Below are 24,101 nucleotides of genomic sequence, written 5' to 3'. Positions count from 1 at the left end.
TAAGCCCCCGTTACACACTGCGATATCGCTAGCAATATCGCTGTAAAGTCACCGATTTTGTGACGTCGCAGCGATATTGCTAGCGATATCGCTGCATGTGATACTTACCTCCGACCGGCTCCTCCGCTGGTTATCGCTGATCGCGCGAGAAGCTGCTGGACCATTCCTCGTCGGTCACTTCCTGCGGCGCTTCCTGCTGTGACGACGAGCGACGCGTGGACGCGGGCGGGAGGACGCAGTATCTCCGCGTCTGACAGGTAAGTAGCGATCCCCGTCCCCAGCGATGTCGCTGGTGAGATCTGCCTGAGTGGCAGCTCACTAGCGACCACCTAGCGATGCACCAGCGATCCTGACCGCGTCATATCGCTAGTCGGGATCGCTGGTGCATCGCTAGGTGTAACGGTACCCTTACTATTTGGACTGTTAAAAAAAATGCATATTGACGCCGACTAATATTTACAATTTAGTAGTTTTATTGAGTACAAAATTTTAAAAAAATCATGATCATCAAAGTTACAAACAGATAATATGTATCTGAAATTCTCATAGATCACACATGCTTTATTCCTACCACCATTATTACAGCAGCAACAGCAATATAGGCGGCTGTTTCAGAAGTTATTCAGAGGGCAATTTTGCCTTTAATTGTTCACAGTCTGTATACGGTTCCAGACAGCCTGCATAGGCTACATGGGCAATGTAACTCTGTTCATGGAAGCCATGAAAAAGATGGGCAAATGGGCCTTTAGCCATGATTGCCACGTCGTCTCCTCCATGAGTCTCCGACACTAGTGGTATAGCAGCCTGCTACCTGTAATTATTGGCTTCTGTTGAACAAAAGTAAGACAAAGTTTCAGTTATGGTGACAACCACATCCCAAATTGTGGAAAGAGAAAGAGGTAAAAGGAAGAAAAACACACGATTTGTTACAGAGAACAGGTTCTAAATGTACTAAAATAAAGATTTACTATCACAAAGATTGCATTTCATCTCCATCCATTGTCTTTGCCTGCTTTATTTCACCTCTGGAGAAATCAAGAAATATTCCCATCATGGACACATCAAATATAGCATGCTGGTTAATACCTGTATCAATGTTTGTGATGTCCTCCCGTACTCCATTAATGAGTTTAAATCCAAGTCCATTTGCATACAAAAGGCTAGTGAAAGGTTTAATGTCACTGGCTTTATTTGGTGCCAAACCTACAAAGATTACAAAATAAAGGAATACTAATCTTTTTGGCAATGTGGTGCCTGAAAATAAGGTGGATGAACTTTCTTTAGAAATGCCTCATTAGTTTTGATTCCGACAACTTAGGGTTGTATTCAACACCGGACAGGGACAAATAATCCCACCGGCCCACATATTAAAACACGTTCCCCCACCATCAAGGTACAATGTAAGGTTCAGTGAATTTTATTTTACCGAAGGCCCCTTTACATTTAGCGATGCACCAGCGATCCCGACCACGATACGACTCGGTCAGGATCGCTGGTGCATCGCTAATGGTCGCTAGTGAGCTGCCAAACAGGCAGATCTCACCAGCGATGTAGCAACGCAGCAGCGGTCGTACTTACCTTTCAGACGCGGCGATCCTGACGTCCTCCGCCCGCGTCCACGCGTCGCTCGTCAGTGCCAGCAGGAAGCCCAGCAGGAAGCGCCCGACGAGAAATGGAGCTGCACGATCTCGCGCGATCAGCAATAACCAGCGGGGGAGCCAGTTGGAGATAAGTATCACATGTAGCGATATCGCTAGCAATATCGCTGCTGCATCACAAAATCGGTGACGTTTTAGCGATATTGCTAGCGATATCGCTATGTGTAAAGCCCCCTTTAGTCATGCCCTTCACCACTCACTTATAGGAGGTGTTTGAACAGCTACCTGTCATGATACCAGTGCTGGGTTGACCGGCACTTCTGGGGTTAATGTTTTGATCTCAGTGCAGACTCTTACCTGCTCACCTGGGACCTATTATGGTGGCCTCTCATTGGTTCTGGGAAAGCTTCTTATAGCCTCAGGAAGTTCCCATCCCCCGTCAGTTATATTCTTGCCCTTGGCATAGTGTGGTGACCCCTGAGTGTGTTTGTGCTGTGTTCTGGTTGCTTGATAATCTGTGTACGACTCGGTCTGTTCTCTGGATATTGCTTTGGATTCTGCTTGGTACCATCTATGTCTGTTTGGTTTTGACTTCTGCTTGGCCCTGACTATCCGTTCTGTCTCATCCCTGGTACGTTACTGCTATCTCTGTGTATGAACCCCGTTTTGCCTGACTCTGAGTAATTCTGTATAGTGTCTTGCCATCTCACTAAGCAGGATGCTAAGCCCCGCCCCCTTGCAGTCACATGACCGCAGGTCCTGTGTCTGCTTGCTAAACTTCAGCATCCACAGGTCCTGTGTATCGGTACTTTCTGGCTGTACCTGACCCCGGTACCCCTACAGTGCGGGTGAGTCCCTGCTCAGCGGAGGCTGCACGCTGGCGCTGACAGGATCCTGACAACACCCATGAATGAAGTGGATTGACTTTCGCTCCATTCACACAGGGCTCTTCAGAGCCATGTTTTTTTTCATTGTTGTGGGTCCCATTGGTCCCCACAGTGATGGGATAACTTTCAAATGTGAGAGAACTCCTTTAAACAAGTTGTCCTAGATTAATTTTTAATTGCCCAAAGGATACCGACCCTTCCCAAGTCCACTGCTATCAATCCTTATATAGAACAGGAGAAGTGGAACTGTATAAAAAACAAATCTGAACTGAGAAAAGTAAGTTAATGTGTATGCACAATGTGAGTGCATATTAACACATGACCATTAACCAGAGAAAACAAAAAGCAAAAAACACAAATATCCTGAACTAAAAGTAAAAAATATACTGCAAATAATGCATAAAGGTAATAATAATAATAAGGGTATTTAGTAAACATAATTTTGATCAAAATAACGAACAAGCCATCCCGCCACGTCACGGCAACCCTTGTGGGACAGTCCCTACTCTAGTATTTAAAACCTTTTCACTTGCCAAGTGGCGTGAATGTGAATAAGGGTCGAGCGGCTGAACCACTAGTAACAGCTTAGGCCAGACTGGATGGCTTTCCCAGCTCAGAAAGAGGGCAGTCACACCCATATATGCACTGAATGCACAATGAAATGAATAAAAAACAAATCTGAACTGAGAAAAGTAAGTTAATGTGTATGCACAATGTAAGTGCATATTAACACATGACCATTAACCAGAGAAAACAAAAAGCAAAAAACACAAATATCCTGAACTAAAAGTAAAAAATATACTGCAAATAATGCATAAAGATAATAATAATAATAATAATAAGGGTATTTAGTAAACATAATTTTGATCAAAATAACGTACAAGCCATCCCGCCACGTCACGGCAACCCTTGTGGGACAGTCCCTACTCTAGTATTTAAAACCTTTTCACTTGCCAAGTGGCGTGAATGTGAATAAGGGTCGAGCGGCTGAACCACTAGTAACAGCTTAGGCCAGACTGGATGGCTTTCCCAGCTCAGAAAGAGGGCGGTCACACCCATATATGCACTGAATGCACAATGAAATGACCGCCCTCTTTCTGAGCTGGGAAAGCCATCCAGTCTGGCCTAAGCTGTTACTAGTGGTTCAGCCGCTCGACCCTTATTCACATTCATGCCACTTGGCAAGTGAAAAGGTTTTAAATACTAGAGTAGGGACTGTCCCACAAGGGTTGCCGTGACGTGGCGGGATGGCTTGTACGTTATTTTGATCAAAATTATGTTTACTAAATACCCTTATTATTATTATTACCTTTATGCATTATTTGCAGTATATTTTTTACTTTTAGTTCAGGATATTTGTGTTTTTTGCTTTTTGTTTTCTCTAGAAGTGGAACTGTGCAGTGTATATATACATAATGATATAGAAACTGAGAACTACACCCAGTATACAGGAGAGGAGAAGTGGTACTGTGCTGCATGTATATATATACAGATTACATAGGATAAAAATAGGCTGCTGTATATACATCACATAGGATACACTGGGACTCTGCTGTACGTATCGTATAGGATGCACTGACACTGCTGCATACATCAAATAGGATACACTGAGGCTGTGTTGTATAAATAACATATGATACACAAAGGGTCTGCACTCTGCAGTATATACATCACATAGAATACACTGTGACTGCTGCATAAATCCCAAGGAAACACAGACTGCTGTATATACATCAAAGGATACACTGATACTCTGCTTTATACTTGATACTCAGACTGCAGTATACATCACATAGGAGACAATGAGACTATTGTATATACATCACATAGGAGACATTGTGACTGCTGTACATACATCACATAGGATACTTTAAGACTGATATATACATCAAATATGATACAGTTAGACTTCTGCATATATATCATATGCACTAGCATGCTACAGTTCATTAGATTACATAGGATACACAGAGACTGATGCATATACATCACATCCAGGGCCGCCATTGGGACATTAATACCCTTACTGCTGTATGGGACCAGGTGAGCAGAAGAAAAGAGGGGAGCCCGCACCCGGTCCACCACCCCTCTTGTGCTTTTCCTCACTGGGCCCCAGGGTGTAATAAAGTGCAGAATGTCATGACGCACACTTCAGTGCTGAGAGATTTCCTGGAGCTCCACGGCCATTTAACCTGAACAGCTGCACAGCTCCAGCTCCCTCCACCTTCTCTGGACTTCTGGTCAGGTGACAACACGTACGAGATGATGTCATCATGTACGTGCCGGCATGTACAAGCACCACTGGCCGTTGCCAGGACACCAGAAGCAGAGCTGCACCTGCAGAGAATCATCAGTGTGGTAAGTATGAAAAATATTTTTGTTTTTTCTTTACAAAATTAATGAAATGGGTAAGGGGACTATAAATGATGAAGTGAGGGGGGAGGAAGACCGCAAATAATTAAGTGAGGGGAAAGGGAGACTTCAAATGATGAAGTGAGGGGGGAGGGGGACTGCAAATCATTAAGTGAGGGAGCGGGGGACTACAAATGATGCAGTGGGGGCAGAGAGCAAATGATGAAGTGAGGGTGGAGGTGGATTGCAAATGATGAAGTGAGGGGGATGGGGACTGCAAATGATGATCTGAGGGGGAGGGGGACTGCAGATGAAGTTAGGGGGGAGGGGACTGCAAATTATGAAGTGAGGGGGACTGCAAATCATGAAGTGAGGTGGGGGTTGGTTGACTGCAAATGATGAACTGAGGGTGGAGACAGCAATTGAATTGAAGGTGGAGGGTGGGGAGAGCAAATAATGAATTAAAGATGGGAGTGGGGAGAGCAAATTAATTGAAGGTGTAAGGTGGGAAGAGCAAATGATGACTTGAGAGGCTGGGGAAGAGCAAATAATGATGAATTTTAAGGGTGAGGGGAGTAAATGATGTATTGAGACAGGGGATGGGGACGTAAATGATGATGAATTGAGGGTGGGGGACAACAAATGATTATGAATTGTGGGTGGGGCAGATAATCATACATTGAAGGTGGGGGAGAGTAAATGATGTATTGAAAGTGGGGGAGAGCACTTGAAAATGAATAGAGGGTGGCAGCGGGAGAGAGAGAAGACATGACATAATGAAATGGGGCAGAGGTATTGAATTGGGGTAAAGAGTACAGCTGCTAATTAATTTATATATTTATTAGATGGGGAAAGTAGCTATTTATAGTTGCTGGGGCCGTAGTGGTGGATTACAATTTATACTTGAAATGGTGGGTTGCATAATAACTAATTATATATTAATGGTGGGTGCACGTCTGTAGAGTCTACCCTGTCATGGTGCACATAAAAAATCTTTTGGCCAAAACAAAAGCTGCTGGCTATGTATGTGATATGGTGTTAATGTGTGATTGGTGAGGATGTGGTGCAGAAGTGGAGTTTTTCCAAGACTGGGCAGTGGGACTGTGGAATATTTGAAAGGTGGAGGCGTAGCTGGGGTGGAGGTTTGGCAAATTCTCAAGGGGGCCTGAAAAAGTTGTCAGTATGGGGTCCTGAAATTCCTGGTGGCAGCCCTGATCACATCATAGATACTGAGACTGCTGTATATACATCACATAGCATACATTGAAACAGCTGCTGCTATACATAACATTGACCTCATCTCGGGAATTCACCCAGAGACTAGAGACAGGAGATGCTGAAAGGTTGTTGGGTGTCCAGAGACACTGAATCAACTGCCACATCAAGAACAAGACAGCGGAGTGAGAACTCCACCACAAAAAAAGTTCTCACGCTGGCACTGGCCGGCGTTAGACTTAGACCAGCTCACAATGCCACTATGCTGAAAAATTAAACGGTCAGTGGACGAATAATGGAGTCGCCTTCACAATATGTAGTTAAGTGCTTTGGCAAGGGCCAGACTGGCCATCTGGCAATTCTGGCAAATGCCAGAAAGGCTTGTCTGGTCGTAGGCTGCCTTGTCTGCTATGTTGTTAACAGAATCAGTATTCTCTAGACACCCATACTGTTAAGAGTTGTGACGGAGCACAAAGTCACTTACCCCAGCAGGCCATGGGTGTCATTAGAAATATTGGTCTTGTAGTATACCTTGCTTTCTTCAATCCAGGGTAATATTAGTAGTAAATCCAATCTGGTGCTTGGGGACGTGGACAGCATAGGTCTGTGTGATTTCAAATGCCAGGACTGAATTTCAGCCCCAGTCCATACCTGGTTTTGGCATACTATGAATCTGCCGGATAGGTCAGGGCCTAGGTTTTATTCACTCTTGGACTCTGATGTTTTAGGCTATTATTTTTTCTGTTGCATATAGCGTATATGCTATATCTATAGCTTTGTATTGGTAGCGACTGCTGATCAACTGCAGACTATTCCGTCAGAGCGGACTTATAACTATATATATTAGTAAAGTAAAAAAAATGTAAAAAACATAAGTTCCTTACCTAAAATACTATTGCCACGGTCTGTGTAGCCACCAAACATGAAGACGTGTGAGTGGTCCGCAGTCACAACAGTGAGGGTGTCAGAAACAGATGTGAGCTGTCCAGCTAAATGGATAGCTTTGTCAAATTCAACAGCTTCAGTCAATGAATTTTTAGCATTCCCATCATGGTGTCCATGGTCAATTCTACCTCGTAATTTCAATTCAAAAGGGTAAATGGTATAAATTTATGGGAATCACAAACATATGTTTAAATCTACAATTCATTTATCCATAACATTAAAGCATTCTACTTTATCATTTTATTTCTAGTTTCAGTGGAACTATACGTCAAAGATTACAATATGTTGATTAATCAGAGACTGTAATAAAAAGAATAAAGAAAAATAATGACCTAAATTAATATGAATACATTCTAGATTAGGATTTGAAGGCCATTTGTCATATTTTATATTAGGAGTCAAGAAAAAAGCTATAATATATTCTACTGCATACTTTACATACTATATTATGTTTTTAATTTTAGAGTCCATCTATTTACTGTGATGTTTTATTTGGACTGCCAATCTATTTTTGCTTGCCCATTTTCTGTCTTTCTTGGCTTATTTTAGAACTATAGTGATGATAAAAAAAGTGATTTTTTTTTCTATATTTAAATGTACTGTATGTCAAAAAAGCATTTTATACTCATCTTCTACAAATAGAAAAAATCCATTGGGATTTTTGCTCAAGATTTTGATGGCCTTCTCTGTCATTTCAGCAAGGGATGGGTCAGTTGAAGGGTCCCGACTCAGTTCATATTTCATGTCTTTTGGCTCAAAAAGACCTAAAAATACAAAGTTATCGTGTTTTTTGTTAGTAAAAACATCCCATCTATGTTATCAAAGCAAGAGGCTTGGCAAAGTGTTGCTTATATCATTTAGGCAAGGTCTACACCAGTGTTTCACAGACCTCATGGCCCCCCCAACAGATAAGGATTTCCTTAGTTTGGACATGTGAGAGAACCTGTGGCTATTTTGATGCCTTGATAGTAATTCCATCACCTTTTCAATAGTGAGGATATCCTGTAGACATGATCTGATGGGAGGCCGTGAGGACTGAAACTGGAAAACACTGGTCTACACAGTGCAGGTTGTCAGCATAAGTGGCATGCAATTCAATAACAACTATGGGACAATCACTTGATACTGTGGGTCATTAATATAGTGAACATAAATTGCCCCTTTTTTTTCCATGTTCCCAATATATAAATATAAATATAGAAGACTCTTTACCCATGAGATAATCGGTTGTATTTTCATTCACTGCATCAAAGTCTGCTTTATTCCACACATATTTGGATCCCTGTGAGGGTAAAATTAGCGTAAATTATAATGTGTAGTGTGAGGACTATAACTAAGGTATCATATATACTGGCTGATAAAGAATATGTCGGTGTCACGGGTTTACCGCGACAGTGTGGAGCCAGTAGACCGCAGCGGCTGATTGCTCCTACTCCAGCGCTGAGAAGAAGCACCTCTCCCTCATTTTAAATGTGTTTATTTCTTCTGGCAGAACAGGGGTTAATCGGCCATGTTGGAAATCGATGTGCTCGCAGCTGAGCTCAGCTAGCCACTCCCTTCCCCTTTATAATCTGGACTCTCATCCACATGCTTGTCAGAGCAAGCATTTCCTGCATGGCTAACAGAGGGAGAGGAGTTCATATGAGAAGTGTTGGAGGAGTTATCTATGACTGTTGCTTGGTTTGTAAGTGTGGTAGTTCCCTATCCTTCTCTATTTGGGTTTATTCACCTACCTCCATGCCCCAGTGTATTCCTGTGTTACTTGTGAGTGAATATTTTGTATGCCTGGAGTTTTCTGTTAACCCTTGTCTATGTTGCCCTGTTTGTCGGGTTGGTGTACTACCGTGCACAGTAGCGCCCCTCTTCCCTGGGTGGTTGAAGAGAACAGACGGAGGGCTAACTCAGGAGATAAGGCAATGGCGGAGACCCCGGCATCTTCGCCGTCTGAAATGTCCCGGGGAGCAGGGTGAGCTAGGGCGCCCCCTTGTGTTAGGGATCAGGGAAGGAGTCCCTGATCCCTGGTCACCCGACAGCTGTGCCGTGACAGTCGGTTCTTGTGTAAACACTCAAACGAGCAAAGGGTTTAGTTCTTGGCTGCATTTACACTGGACGATCACAGCCATTAAATGACTGCCTTTCGACTACCTGAAAGCCACTCGGTGGTCTGTAAATAGCCTGTATACAGGCAGGATGACAGCACTTCCATGTGCACAGAATAATCATTAATACAATCGTTCCGTGAGCATAAAACATCATTGTTCCTTGCAACACCTTTCCTGCTTACATAGGATAATGTGTTGTTGAGAAAGAAGGTCTTTCATGCAAGCTTACAAATCATATCACCTTACTAACGATTAGGTGATTGGCAGCCTGTTTAAGCAAGACATTAATTGAGAAATAATTCTAAAAATTCGTGTTCCCACTCATCAACCAGTGTAAATAACCTTGCTTAAAAAAACATTCTTCTCTGCAGCATTTCATCTTGTGTTAACAGGACATGTGCTGGAAAAACAATTATATTCCATGCTCACAGAACAATCTTAATATTGATTGTTCTGTGCACATAGAAGTGCAGGTGACCTGTCTAAACAGGCTATTAAACAACCGATGATCAGAGTACAAGTTCCCAATTGGTGGTCAATTTTTAGTTATGATAAGACAGACCATTTAAATTGTTGATATTGATTTTTAGGATTGTTATATTCAATAGGTGGCACTATAGTTCAAGTCCTCTAAACCAGTGGTCCCCAACCTTTTTTGCACCAGGGACCAGTTTCAAGCAAGACCATTCTTCCATGGCCCGGCAGGGCGGGGATTGAGGTGTGGCAGGGGCGGGGCTTTGGTCATAAGGGGGCGGGGCTCTGGACACGGTTGTAGTGTAGCAGTGCATACTTATAATTAACTAACATTTATAATGTGACTCAACTCACCATAGGTTTTGAATGAGTGCTCCATCACCCCTTCTCCCCATCATTGCCTTCACCCCATCACTCCCTTCTCCCCATCATTGCCTTCACCCCATCACTCCCTTCTCCCCATCATTGCCTTCACCCCATCACTCCCTTCTCCCCATCACTGCTGTCTCACCATCATTGCCTTCACCCCATCACTCCCTTCTCCCCATCATTGCCTTCACCCCATCACTCCCTTCTCCCCATCACTGCTGTCTCTCCATCATTGCCTTCACCACATCACTCCCTTCTCCCCATCATTGCCTTCACCCCATCACTCCCTTCTCCCCATCACTGCCGTCTCTCCATCATTGCCTTCACCCCATCACTCCCTTCTCCCCATCATTGCCTTCACCCCATCACTCCCTTCTCCCCATCACTGCTGTCTCTCCATCATTGCCTTCACCCCATCACTCCCCTCATGGCCTTCTCCTCATGTCCCCATCTCCTCCAGGGCCAGGTTACACAAACACAGACCAACACACACACACACACACACACAGACATACATACACACACACACACACACCACCTCTCTCCTCTCACCTGTCGCAGCATCGCCCGCGCTTCCTCGCTCTGACACAGCAGCGGCCGCGCTCTCCTCTCTGTGTCAGTCAGAGACAGGAAGCGCGGGCGGCGGGCAGGAAGCTGGACGCAGTGGACGGGTCCTTGCAGCTCCGCTCCTGCTATTCCCTCTTGCAGGCAGCGGAGCTGCTTGGATCGCTCCCTGGCCGCCGCTACACATGAGGGCAGTCTAAGAACTGCTGCGCGCCGCCCCAGCCCCCGCTACGCCACTGACCGCCCCTGGCTCCCCTTGTGTCCGCGGACCGGCAAGGGCACTGCAGCGGCCCGGTGCTGGGCCGCGGACCAGCGGTTGGGGACCCCTGCTCTAAACCTCTGAAGAGGATTATTTGCATATTTAGATTCCCAGAAAAGTATTGCATGACCTATAAGTCTCCTTACGCCAGTTTGATACTCTCCACAAAGAGAAACATTTGCCCTTTAGGTACCTATTCCATGCCTCTCAACCAGCCAAATCAGATGCCTCTCGACCAGCCAAATCAGATTTTCTGCTTTGCACTGATGAGGAGCAAACACCCTAAAACACATGTCTGCAAATGGAGTGTCAGGTATTACTCCTAATCCTAAGTCATGTGGCAAGGCTTTTTAAAGGGTCAACATTGTTACATCCAATAGGTGGCGCTTGAGTTCCAGTCTTCTTTCTCTCTGAAGAGGCTATTTGCATGAAGGAAGTATGTAATATATGAATGTTCCCATTGGCATTGGATCCATTAAGGTATAAATGAGGTATTGTGACTGCAAGTACTATGAGACTTTTCAAGTTTCCATTTAACTGAAGAATTTATTACCTCTCTTTTGTTCAACCACAGATCAATTAGGTTGAGTCCATCTTTTCTTACAGCCTGGCTTGTTATGCTGGTTGGGTATTCTGGGTCAGGTGTTCCCTTTGGATTCATGTAGATTCGGCCTCCTTCCAGAATTACCTGTAAATAATATAATATAGATATGTTACTCAATTAAAACCCCTTATAGTAGCCATCACATATTGTGTACGTCTAATTACATTAATGTCTGTATTGTGCACCAGCTGGTAGGCAATGTCCTTGCAGCCATTGTTAATCATATTTTGGGTCATCTCATTGTCAGAGTACCAGTCTCCGTTTGCGCTGTGAGAATAGGCAGCAGCTGGGGAAGCATGTTGGATGTGGGTGGTTGTCACAATACCTACAGATTTACCTGTCAAATAGAAGGACATGGAACAGTTACTAGAACTAGTAAAAGAATAACAATAATATAACAGTAAAAGAAATAATGGAGGAGAAAAGAAGGTGAAAGAAGCAGACGGGAAAATAGGTATTAGACCTACCGGTAATGATGTTTCCAGGAGTCCATCCTGACAGCACCATGGAGGACGTCCTCCTCCTCCTTACAGGGACAAGAAAGCACACGAGAGGTTAAAAGGCCCCGTCCCACCCCTTTCCCTCAGTGACTTAACAAGTACCACAGCGTGGATAATGCTATAACTCTTTTAATGGTATCATCATATTACATCATATGACATAACTTAACATAACAACCTATCCGGGAGGGAACTATCCGTGCTGTCAGGATGAACTCCTGGAAACATCATTACCGGTAGGTCTAATACCTATTTTCCAGGACGTCCACCTGACAGCCCCATGGAGAGTACTAAAGCACCTCCTCAGGGTGGGATCACCGCCTGGAGAACTTTTCTCCCAAATGCGGTATGTTGGCCTGATAGCACGTCAAGTTTGTAGTGCTTGCAAAATGTATTCAGGCTGGCCCAGGTTGCCGCTCTACAAATCTGCTCGACTGGGGCGCCTGCGCGCTCGGCCCAGGAGGCTGAAACTGCCCTAGTAGAGTGGGCCCTTAAGGTATCTGGTGGGTTGGCGCCTTCCGACTGGTAGGCGTCTGAAATTACTGATGTGATCCATCTTGCGATGGACGCCTTAGAGGCTTTTCTCCCCCTATTTTTACCCCCGAAGAGGATGAACAGGTTTGAGTCAATACGCCAGTCATTGTTGGCCTCTAGATAGCTTATAACTGCCCGTCTTACGTCTAGGGAGTGGAGACGCTGTTCTTTCTCATTGCGGGGATTGCTGCAGAAGGATGGTAGCACTATCTCCTGATTTATATTCTGGTAAGAGGCTACCTTGGGGATAAAAGCCGGATCTAATCTTAAGGTTATATGATCGTCTTTGATCTGGAGATATGGATCCTTGGTGGACAGGGCCTGGATCTCCCCTATTCTTTTGGCCGTGGTGATGGCTACGAGGAAAGCCGTCTTACAAGAGAGAGTCAAAATGGACATTCTATCACTAGGCATGTAGGGGTCCCTACATAAAGATCTGAGTACCAGGCCGAGGTCCCAGGGCGGGGTGAGCTGCCTAATTGTGGGGCGAAGACGCTGCGTGGCCTTTATGAATCTTACCACCCAAGGATGGGAGGCTAAAGGGTAGTCGAAGAAGGCGCTCAAAGCCGAGATCTGGACCTTTAACGTGCTGGGTTTAAGCCCCTTATTATATCCCGACTGCAGAAAGTCTAGGACACTAGGGAGGTCAGGGGTGCCTGCCGAGAGGTCGGACCTGCCACCTTCTAGGCAGAATCTCTTCCATACTCCGTGCACGGACAGGAAAGACACTGAGGGAAAGGGGTGGGACGGGGCCTTTTAACCTCTCGTGTGCTTTCCTGTCCCTGTAAGGAGGAGGAGGACGTCCTCCATGGTGCTGTCAGGTGGACGTCCTGGAAAAAGAGGATAGGGAGAAGCAAGATCGTGATGAGAGAGGGAAGGACAAATGGAAAGCAAAAAAGAGAAAGGTAGGAAGAACGTCTTGATTAAGCCTAGAATTAATGTATTGTGAGGAAAGCATCTATTGTTTGATTCAAGTTTTGATGTTGAACATATTTTTTTATTTTTCATTTTGGTGTTTTTTGCTTTTCCCATTTAGATGCCAATAACATTATTGACAACTCTTCCTGAAATCTTGCAGCTTTTATGTTGGTTACTGAGCCTCACAATCTCACAACAGATTGACATCATTTTAAGCTACATTCATGTATTTAATATTGCTTGGATGTATTAGGACTAAATGTACAGTAAAAAAACAGTGGCTGTGAGCTGCTTGTCAGGTTAGTCATACAGGAAATTCATGATGTTTCTCACCTGCTAATTTAGCTCTGTGAAGTATGGATTCAACTTCATTTCCATTAGCGCTTGTACAAACTCCATAATTTGCAGCTGCGCTCACTCCCAGGGTCCCAGAATTATTTTTCACCCCACACAAGTAGGCTGTACCTGTCCCCGCACTGTCAGGTACCTGTGCATCCACGTTGTATACCTGCAGTAGAAGTAACAGGCAGTATCTTATAGTCTAAAAATGATGCTGTCATGTATGAGTGATTAAATTGGAAACAGGAATAGGATCATGTACCTCTTATTTTATAGCTCCTGCTTAATAGAGGTTTCCACTTAGGATGTTTGCCCTAAGACCACCCCTTGCATTTCCAAACATCTGATCTAATCTTCAGAATGAAGAGCTGACATTTTTAAATTAGCATTCTGATTGGAGCTACATCAGACATGCTAGCAACCATTAAAGAAGCATTGCCATCAACAAAAAGTTATCCTCTTAATACATGATAGTGGGCAGAGCTGGGGGGACAGTAGGTGTGATATTCGCTATGCCACAAATCTTACTTCAGTCTCAGTAAGAACTGGAGTAAAGTTTCTGGTGAGGCGCACACTGAGGTGTACACCACTCATCCAACATTTCTGATTCATGAAACGACCTCTGCATCTTCATGAATCAGGAGTGTCTGACTCCAGTGCATCTTCACATCAAGGCCAGAGTGAACAAGACTGGTTTTGGTAGATTAGGTTCAATGTACATAAAAATGCAATGTAAATTAATACTAATCGTTAGTCATGTGGAGTCACAATTGGGTCACATGCTCCTGGGAGATCTGGGGTTAGACCATCACTACATATTGTGAATCACAGATCTTCCCTTTAACCTGTGTGTTTTTGTTTTTTATTAAATGGATTTCATATCCTTTGGTGCAGAAGAGGTTAACGAGCCTTTCTATGCTTGTTAGAAACTTACAGCTCCATCTCACAGCTGTTCCTGACCTGGTCATTTCCTCTTGCTATAATATCTGTCCAGACCTTCTCTTCCTTGCCAGTGAAAGTTTTACTTCCTACCTGCTTGGAGTCGTTGTGCTGAGTTGGAGATTATTGTTGCTGCTGGAAACTGTTACAGGCTAATGCCTGTCTGTGGTGTAGATTACTAAGCATTCACCACTAGTGGTTATGATCTCTGCTGCTGGGATTTTGTATTATTTGTAAACTGTTACATGCTGTTTTTGAGTGTATTCTTTCCTCATTGTCCTATTGTCATTTGGTTTGTACATTCCTACCTCTACCTTTGGTGAGTTATTTGTATGTTAGTTGCTTTTCTTATCCCTGTTTGTCTTGCGTTTTTATACACTAGCATATCTGTCCCAGGCCTCCTGAGGGAGGGGGAGGAGAAAGCTTAGTATATTTCAAGTAGAACAGTATGGCTGGTGGCCCAAACCTCCTCACCTTTATACAGTCATATGTTAAAGTTTGGGCACCCCTATTAATGTTAACCTTTTTTCTTTATAACAATTTTGGTTTTTGCAACAGCTATTTCAGTTTCATATATCTAATAACTGATGGACTCAGTTATATTTCTGGATTCAAATGAGGTTTATTGTACTAACAGAAAATGTGCAATCTGCATTTAAACAAAATTTGACCGGTGCAAAAGTATGGGCACCTCAACATAAAGGTGACATTAATATTTCGTAGATCCTCCTTTTGCAAAAATAACAGCCTCTAGTCGCTTCCTGTAGCTATTAATGAGTTCCTGGATCCTGGATGAAGGTATTTGTGACCATTCCTGTTAACAAAACAATTCCAGTTCAGTTAAGTTTGATGGTTGCCGAGCATGGACAGCCCGCTTCAAATCATCCCACAGATGTTCAATGATATTCAGGTCTGGGGACTGGGATGGCCATTCCAGAAAATTGTAATTGTTCCTCTGCATGAATGCCTGAGTAGATTTGGAGAGGTGTTTTGGATCATTGTCTTGCTGAAATATCCATCCCCTGTGTAACTTCAACTTCGTCACTGATTCTTGCACATTATTGTCAAGAATCTGCTGATACTGAGTTGAATCCATGCGACCCTCAACTTTAACAAGATTCCCGGTGCCGGCATTGGCCACACAGCCCCAAAGCATGATGGAACTTCCACCAAATTTTACTGTGGGTAGCAAGTGTTTTTCTTGGAATGCTGTGTTTTTTAGCCTCCATGCATAACGCCTTTTTGTATGACCAAACAACTCAATCTTTGTTTCATCAGTCCACAGGACCTTCTTCCAAAATGTAATGAATAATCTTTTGTTTTCAGATCATTTGAGAGTTGTTTTGAGGAGCCTATGATGCCACTCTTCATAGGAGAATCAAATAGGAGAACTACTTGCAAGTGGCCACCTTAAATACCTTTTCTCATTATTTGAAATACCTGGCTATGAAGTTCAAAGCTCAATGAGGTTACAAAACCAATTTAGTGCTTCAGGAAGTCAGTAAAAAGTAGTTAGGAGGGTTTAAATCAAGAAAATGATAAGGGTGCCCATACTTTTGCACCGGTCAAATTTTGTTTAAATGCAGATTGCACATTTTCTGTTAGTACAATAAACCTCATTTGGCTTTTCCAGATATTTTGGACAGATGCATCAAATGTAACTTTTTAAAATGGCACACTGTTTTTTGCTCAAATGTAATCTAGTCCCTTCTGTAGTGCTTTTTGTATGCCAGAAATGTTTGCAGAAATTTTGTGGAACACACAACTCTTTGCCTAAAAAGGTATAAAAAATAAGGCTAAAGACAAAAATAATAAAAATAAAACACGAGGGGATAACTGCTGGCCGATTGACCGGCCGAACCAATGTTCTTCTAATAGCTATCTATTGTGTATGAGAGGCTTTAGTTTTTGATAACTGTTTAATTAACGTTTATTTGCCAAGCAAGATTCCAGTACAAATGATATTATATAACTTCTACTTCTGCCATTTGGAAATAATTGGCAATAACATTATTGAACGATATTTTACAACTTTGGAGAGCCCCAGCATCGCACCTGTATGTTCCCACCGCTACAAACACCTATTGGTGATAACTTACCATCTCCTAAAAACATAATGAGGTTCTTGGCCTTGTTGACATTTGGTTTCAAATTCAGCGCAGCTGCCAAAGTCTCCCTGGCTTGGTCATTCCAGTACTTGGGGGTCTTCTCAGCTTCTATAAGTCACAAGGAAATTATTACATTAATTCTGTATCAGTACTAATAGATTACAAAGGTAATGACTGAACAAAAAACTGTAAGTTAAGTCATCGTACAATGTGGAACAAATAATTTATCTCATTTTAATCTTATGTTGTACATCGCAATATCATGAGCGAAATGTGTACTTCCAGAATCACGGCATTTAATAATATGTATAACCTTAACCCCTTCATGACCTTGGGGTTTTCCCTTTTGCATTTTCATTTTTTGTTCCCTTTCTTCCAGAGCTGTAACTTTTTTTTTTTGCGGGACAAGTTGTACTTTTGAACGACACAATTGGTTTTACCATAGCGTGTACTGGAAAATGGGAAACAAAGTGGGGTGAAATTGCAAAAAAAGTGCAATTTTACAATTACAAATGATTTTTTTTTAACCATGATAACTAAATGCTAAAACTGACCTGCGATTATGATTCTCCAGGTCATTATGGGTTCGCAGATACCAAACATGTATAGGTTTTGTTTTTTTTTATTTAAGTGGTGAAAAAAAAATCCAAAGTTTTCAAGAAAAAAAACTGTTGCTGTTTTCTTGTACACATAGTGTCTTCATTTTTTGGGATCTGGGGCTGGGTCAGGGCTTATTTTATGCAAAGCGAGCTGATGTTTTTATTGATACTATTTTGGGGTAGATACAATTTTTGATCGCCTATTATTGCATTTCATTGCAATGTTACGGCATCCAGAAAAAGCATAAAGCTGGTTATTTTTATTTTTTTTTCTCGTTACCCCGTCTACTTAACAATCTGATTAATTCTTTTTTATATTTTGATAGATCGGGCTATTCTGAACTTGGCAATACCAAATATCTGCATTTTTTATTATTAGTTTATTTTGATTGGGGCAAAAGGGTGATTGATTTGAACATTTATATTTTTTAATACTTTTAAAAACCTTTTTTTCTACTTTCAACTTGCTTCAATCTGTAGAAGGGAGGACCAGGTTGCAAGGGATGCTGAAGTGCCGGGTCCGGAACTGCTGGGGACGCACATCCTGTTGCTGGAGGGAATGCAACTGCAGCCAGAGCATGTCGGTAACTTGGGTGAAGGGGGCATGGCCAGGGTCAGTGAGCTAGGGGACTAGGACATGGAATAGGGGCTCAGCGGGCAAAACCAGAGACCGCCCATTGCCACCAGAAGCAGGACCGTGTGTTGTGCTGCCGGCATTCTACTACCCACTGGACCTTCAGAGAGTGACAGGCTGAAAAACCACTACAAGGGTGTGTGCACACACTGCGGATTCTGCTGTGGATTGTTCTGCGCGGATTTAGTAAAATCCGCAGGTCAAAAGACCTGCGGTTTATCTGCAGGTTAGCCTGCAGTTTTCCCCTGCGGTTTATCACCTCTACAATGGAGGAGATGGTAAACCGCAGTGCAATCCGCAGAAAGAATTGACATGTCAATTCTTTCTGCGGATTTGAAACCGCGGAAAAATCCACACCGTCTGCACTGCAGTTTCCATTTCCCATAGGTACTGTACACCGCAGCAGAAACTGATGCGGATCCACAGGACCAAAACCACGGCGGATCCACAGCAGAATCCGCAGCGTGTGCACACACCCTAAGGCCACTTTCACACTTCAGGCTTTTGGTATCCGATATGGTGCAGCGAAAAACCGGACTGCCGGATCCGGCGCCTGTTACGACCAGATCCCCCTTTTTCCCCGTGCTGTGTCATTGCTGCCGCATTGCGCCGGATGGCAATGCGGCGCATCCGTTTTTTTCCGGATCCGGAGAAAATAGCCGGTCCGGCGTCTGGAAAAAACGTTGCATGCAACGTTTTTCCCAACGCCGGACCGGTTTTTCGCACTGCGCATGCCCGGAAACCTTCTCTGCCAGGAATATATCCGGCAGAAAGAAGGATCCGGTGTCTGCGTTTGCGGCCGGATCTGGTAGTCCAGTTTTTTGCCGCACCATGCCGGATACCGAAAGCCTGAAGTGTGAAAGCGGCCTAAGTGAAACTGTTAACCAAAAACTGTCTAGTTAAACAGTTTAGTTATTGTACCCCTTTTTCCCTGCTATCTCCCTGCAAGGAGTTTATTGCTGTTGAATAATTAAATATACTTAACCCCTGCTCTGCAGTATTTGTGTTACTGCGTCCCAGTACCTGCATATTACAAATAGTCTGCAGTCTGCATAGGAGACTTGAATCTGCCACTGGGCAACACTCATAACAGACGGTCAATGACAACCCATCGCCGCCCCGCATCCATGTGACAGTGGCGCCGATGGGTGGGATTAGTGATGTGCTTCTGGCAATCCATGTTAAATGGTGCTGTCAGAGATTGACAATGGCATATAACATGTTAACAGCCGCAGGTGGATTGCGATTCCACCCATGGCTGTTAGAGGCACATGTAAAGCGGGAGTCACACATAGCAATCTCGCTAGCGAGATCGCTGCTGAGTCACAGCTTTTGTGACACAACAGCGATCTCACCAGCGAGATCGCTGTGTGTGACAGCGATCAGCGACCGGCCCCCCTGCCGGTATCGCTGATCGCTGCAAGAAACCTCTGGACATATTTTTCGTCGATGGTCTCCCGCTGGCCAGCACACATCGCTGCGTGTGACAGGCGGGAGACCAGCGATCAGCTGTAAATTAATAAAAAAAATTAAAAATATTGTTATTCTCACCTTCCGACGTCCCGCACAGCCATCCTGCCTCTCTCCACGCTCCCAGTCCCAGTGATCCTTTGCACGAATGACCGCGAGACTTCGCGATCCCGCGAGACTGTGACATTCTCGCGGTCATTCTCGCAAAGGATTACTGGGACCGGAGCGTGGAGAAAGGCAGGATGGCTGCGCGGGACGTCGGAAGGTGAGAATAACAATATTTTTTATTTTAATTCTATTTTTTTACAGGGATATGGCATCAGCGCTAACGAACACAGCGATGCCAGGCGCTCGACATCGCTGTGCTGATCGCTGGTGAAGCTGTCTGTTTGACAGCTCACCAGCGATCACATAGCGACTTACCAGTGATCCTGACATGTTGATATCGTTGTCGGGATCGCTGGTAAGTCGCTATGTGTGACTCCAGCTTTAGCTGATGAAATCAGCTATCATGTGCCGGAAGACATGCGGGTTCATCACCATAGCCCACATGCAGTGCAGGGACACAACCTATGATGTACCGTAGTTTTTGGATTACAAGACGTACCCCAAATATTGAGGAAAAAATAGGATTTTTTTAATAAAATGGTGGTGCTTCTTATAATCCATGCGTCTTATTGCTTAGCGGGAGTGGTGGCGGTGGTGAAGTGGGGTCCCAGGGTTGCTGCTGGAGGAGGCAGGAGTGGGGTGATGCTGCAGGCCGGGATGAGGGGGTATTTCGATGTCTGGTGCGCAGCTACTGCTTCACGGTGCTACTGTGGTATCCGGTGCTGCGGGGGTGTCCGGCGCTGCTACAGGTGCAAGGCACTGCTGCAGGTGTGTCGGGCGGTGCTGCCCAGTGGTTGTCTCCGGTCTTTAGTGGAGCCCCAGCAGTTCCATGGGTTCCATGGGTTTCCTGTGCAGTGAACTCCAGGAAATCTCATCTCCTGAGATCTCGGTGCCGAGAGCTCTATCTGCGCATGCGATGTTTCGGCAGCCATTTTCTTGAAGTTTTATGCGGTAGACACAGGTGCTCAGTCCGGAAACTGGAAACTCGCAGCCTGATACCGGAAGTGCAATGGCGCCTGCATTATGCCGCCTGCATACAGCTGAACACTGCCGATGACCATGCCAACACCCCCAGCTCCAGGCCTGCTGCATTGCCCCACCAGTGACCCTACCTTCTGCCAGTCTGCTCTGCAGCCGCCGCCAGGACCTCAGTAAGAAATATTTTTTTTCACTTTTTTCCCTATTTTTTCACTATTCACTTTGCAAGAGGCACCCCCATTACCCCCCCAATTTGGGTGAAATAAGTGTGTCTTATAATGCGTAAGATGCGGTATATATACGTTATAGTTTATGAAGGGGTTAAAATCAATTGAATGTGTGTGTCAGTTGGTGTCTCCCTACTGTGTTACTTGATCTCCTCTGACTATTGCCAAGGGTAATCTGTTTCTTGCAGCAGAGACACCAAGACATATTAAAGGAAGGGCGTTAGTCTTTGTCTCTCCGCTTCTCCTCTACTGTTTGTCAAATTAGACAAAGGTATTACAGAAAGATTAACTTTCAGTTCGGACAGGAAAGTCATTTACAATGGCGGTTGCAATGTATGCTGGGAAATGATGGAAAGAAGTTTCAATTGTTATAGTGCTGGTAGTAAACTGATAAAGAGGAATCCTACAATTAAAAAGGTTGATGGCAAATTATAGAATATAAGTAACAGGACAGTTCCTGAATTTAATAGCTTGATATGTGCACCAAAAAATATTTGTGGAGGATTAGGGAAGCCAGACTATGCTTTTCTATAGGACAAGTAGGTGGTAATGAGAATATGTCAGCAAGATTTCAAACACCAAACTATATGTGCATGTAACTTTTTGAAAGACAAGTCCAGCAGTACTTTTACATGGTCAGTCTGGTCCTCTGTTACTGAGAAATCAGCATTTGAATTGATATGTAATGAGGCTGTAGATCTGAAGCCTCTGTCACTCCAGCTCTGTTCCTCGTGCAGCACTGCCTCTTCCTGCTTGACTGCCAGCCTCTATGCTGTGCAACTTCAGGCAAATGAGCTGTCAGTCAAGCAGTAGGAGGTAGCGCAGGTAGGGAATAGAGCTGGAGAGACCGAGACATGTCAATTCAAAACTGATTTCTCAGAAATAGAGAAACAGACTGGCCCTGTAAAGATATTCCTGGACTTGTCTATAAAAAGAGCAACATGTGCATATATGACAATTATTATATAGTAGGTTATATTAAGACAGATTACCTTTAAGATTGTACTTGAGAAAATGTGCCATAACGCATAAAACTAAATGAGAAAAAAACTATGTGGGAAAATAGTGATACAGCGCATAAAAAGCTGTTAAACTGTAAAGCGCTGCAGAATATGTTGGCGCTATATAAAGATTATTATTATAAAAATACCCCATTATTGCAAACTGAATAAAGAAAGCTTCCTTTCTTCAGGCTAAACCATTTGCATTACACTGTGATACATTGAGCTTCCCTTACAATTTGTATCTATAGTTGAACAAGTAGAGGAATATTGGAATTGGATGCATTTTTGAACAATGTCCGGTCACTGGCAATGACGCCGTATAAATGATGCCATATAAATGAGAGCTCTCCATTTTATCTTCCAATATAAGCTGGTGTATATTTCATTCTATAGTGCGTTATCTCTTATCTCAGAGCTGTGGAGATTATTGCACTGAAGATTATAGTAAATGAATATATAGTACATACAAACCAGATACAATACACAGTACAATGGTGATCGCTCAGCATTTATCTATTCAATTAAGCATTTTCCTTATGTTAACAAAAAAAGGGAGCAAGATTACAGCACCAATTCAGTGGCTGTAATGGTCTATTTCGAAATACTGATTGACTGTAAAGCATTCATGTTGATTGTCGCTCATTTACTCACTGGTGCCATATCCACTGTATGGGGAAAATTATTAATTGATACATGTAGTCCTAAAATTATTCCTTATTGGAAGAGAAATGGCGGATGTAGAGCGCACATGCTATAGAGCAGTTATATTAGCAGTAGTGAAGCACATACACAACATAACACAAGATTATTGTTGGCTTTGGGAAAGAATGTTTCCATTATGTAGGGTGAAATTACGTACATAGATTCAGTAGTTGCTCACCTAAGGATATAGTTGCTCCTGCGCACAATGGCAAAATGCAGAAGGCCGTGATGAGTATCGGCAGCAAAGCTTTATGGAGCAGGTTCATTTTCTCCAGCTAAGGCTGGTTTCACATTTGCGTTTTTTAGCGCTGGAAAAAAACGCATACCTGCGCATGCGTTTTTTCCCCTATATTTAACATGGGTGCGCATACCTGCGCGCTGGTAAGCGCATGTATGCGATTTTCATGCGCTGCGTTTTTTTGGGGTGTGCGTTGGTATTTTCCAGACGCAGCATGTTGCATTTTTTGGCCCTGCAAAAAAGCGCATGCGCACATATGCGCATGTTTTGCGCTAAAAATGGCCATTATAGCCTATGGATGCGCATATGTGCGCACTGGCATGCTCATGTATGCGTTTTTTTGCATATGCGTTTTTTTTTTAACCATGGAATTTAGGGGTTTGGGTTAGAGTTAGGGTTAGTTAAGGGGGTTTAGGGTTAGGGTTAGGGTCAGGGTCAGGGTTAGGGTTGGGGTTTGGGTCAGGGTTAGGGTTAAGTATGGTTTGGTTAAGGGTTAGGGTCAGGGTTAGGGTCAGGATTAGGGTTAAGTATGGTTTTGTTAAGGGTTAGGGTCAGGGTTAGGGTTAGGGTTAGGGTCAGGGTTAGGGTTGGGGTCAGGGTTAGGGTTAGGGTCAGGGTTAGGGTTAAGTATGGTTTTGTTAAGGGTTAGGGTCAGGGTTAGGGTCAGGATTAGGGTTAAGTATGGTTTTGTTAAGGGTTAGGGTCAGGGTTAGGGTTAGGGTCAGGGTTAGGGTTAGGGTTAGGGTCAGGGTTAGGGTTAGGGTCAGGGTTAAGTATGGTTTTGTTAAGGATTAGGGTCAGGGTTAGGGTCAGGATTAGGGTTAAGTATGGTTTTGTTAAGGGTTAGGGTCAGGGTTAGGGTTAGGGTTAGGGTCAGGGTTAGGGTTAGGGTCAGGGTTAGGGTTAGGGTTAGGGTTAGGGTTAAGTATGGTTTTGTTAAGGGTTAGGGTCAGGGTTAGGGTTAGGGTTAGGGTCAGGGTTAGGGTTAGGGTCAGGGTTAGGGTTAGGGTTAGGGTTAGTTAGGGTTTAGGGTTTGGGTTAGGGTTAAGTATGATTTGGTTAAGGGTTAGGGTCAGGGTTAGGGTTAGGGTTAGGGTCAGGGTTAGGGTTAGGGTTAGGGTCAGGATTAGGGTTAGTAAAGTCATGGTTTGGGTAGTGTGAGGGGCCACCTAAAAATGTTGGAAAAAAACGCAAACGCGGTAAAAACGCACTAAAAACGCATACAAACGCATAAAAACGCTGCGTTTTTTTCATGCATGCTCATAAAAATGCTTGAAAAAAACGCAGCAGTTGTATGCTTATGTATGCGTTTTTTCAATGCATTTTTTTGCGGGAAAAACGCGCTGCAAAAAAAAGCAAGTGTGAAACTAGCCTAAGCCTTCAATGGTCACTACTCAGAGCACAATCTTTCCTCTGTCACGCTCTTCCTATATA

General features: G+C 43.7%; 1 pseudogene; it reads right to left on the bottom strand.

Moving 5' to 3' along the window:
• Positions 1-565: 565 nt before the first annotated feature.
• On the bottom strand, positions 566-22,695 carry LOC141100755 (alkaline phosphatase, tissue-nonspecific isozyme-like; annotated as a pseudogene).
• Between the last annotated feature and the right edge of the window lie 1,406 nt (positions 22,696-24,101).

This window comes from Dendrobates tinctorius, unplaced genomic scaffold (genome assembly GCF_039654945.1).
Source record: "Dendrobates tinctorius isolate UK_male_01 unplaced genomic scaffold, ASM3965494v1 ptg000107l, whole genome shotgun sequence".
Taxonomy (NCBI): Eukaryota; Metazoa; Chordata; class Amphibia; order Anura; family Dendrobatidae; genus Dendrobates; species Dendrobates tinctorius.
Note: the sequence above shows the minus strand (reverse complement) of the source record. Positions and strands in the feature narration are given on the sequence as shown.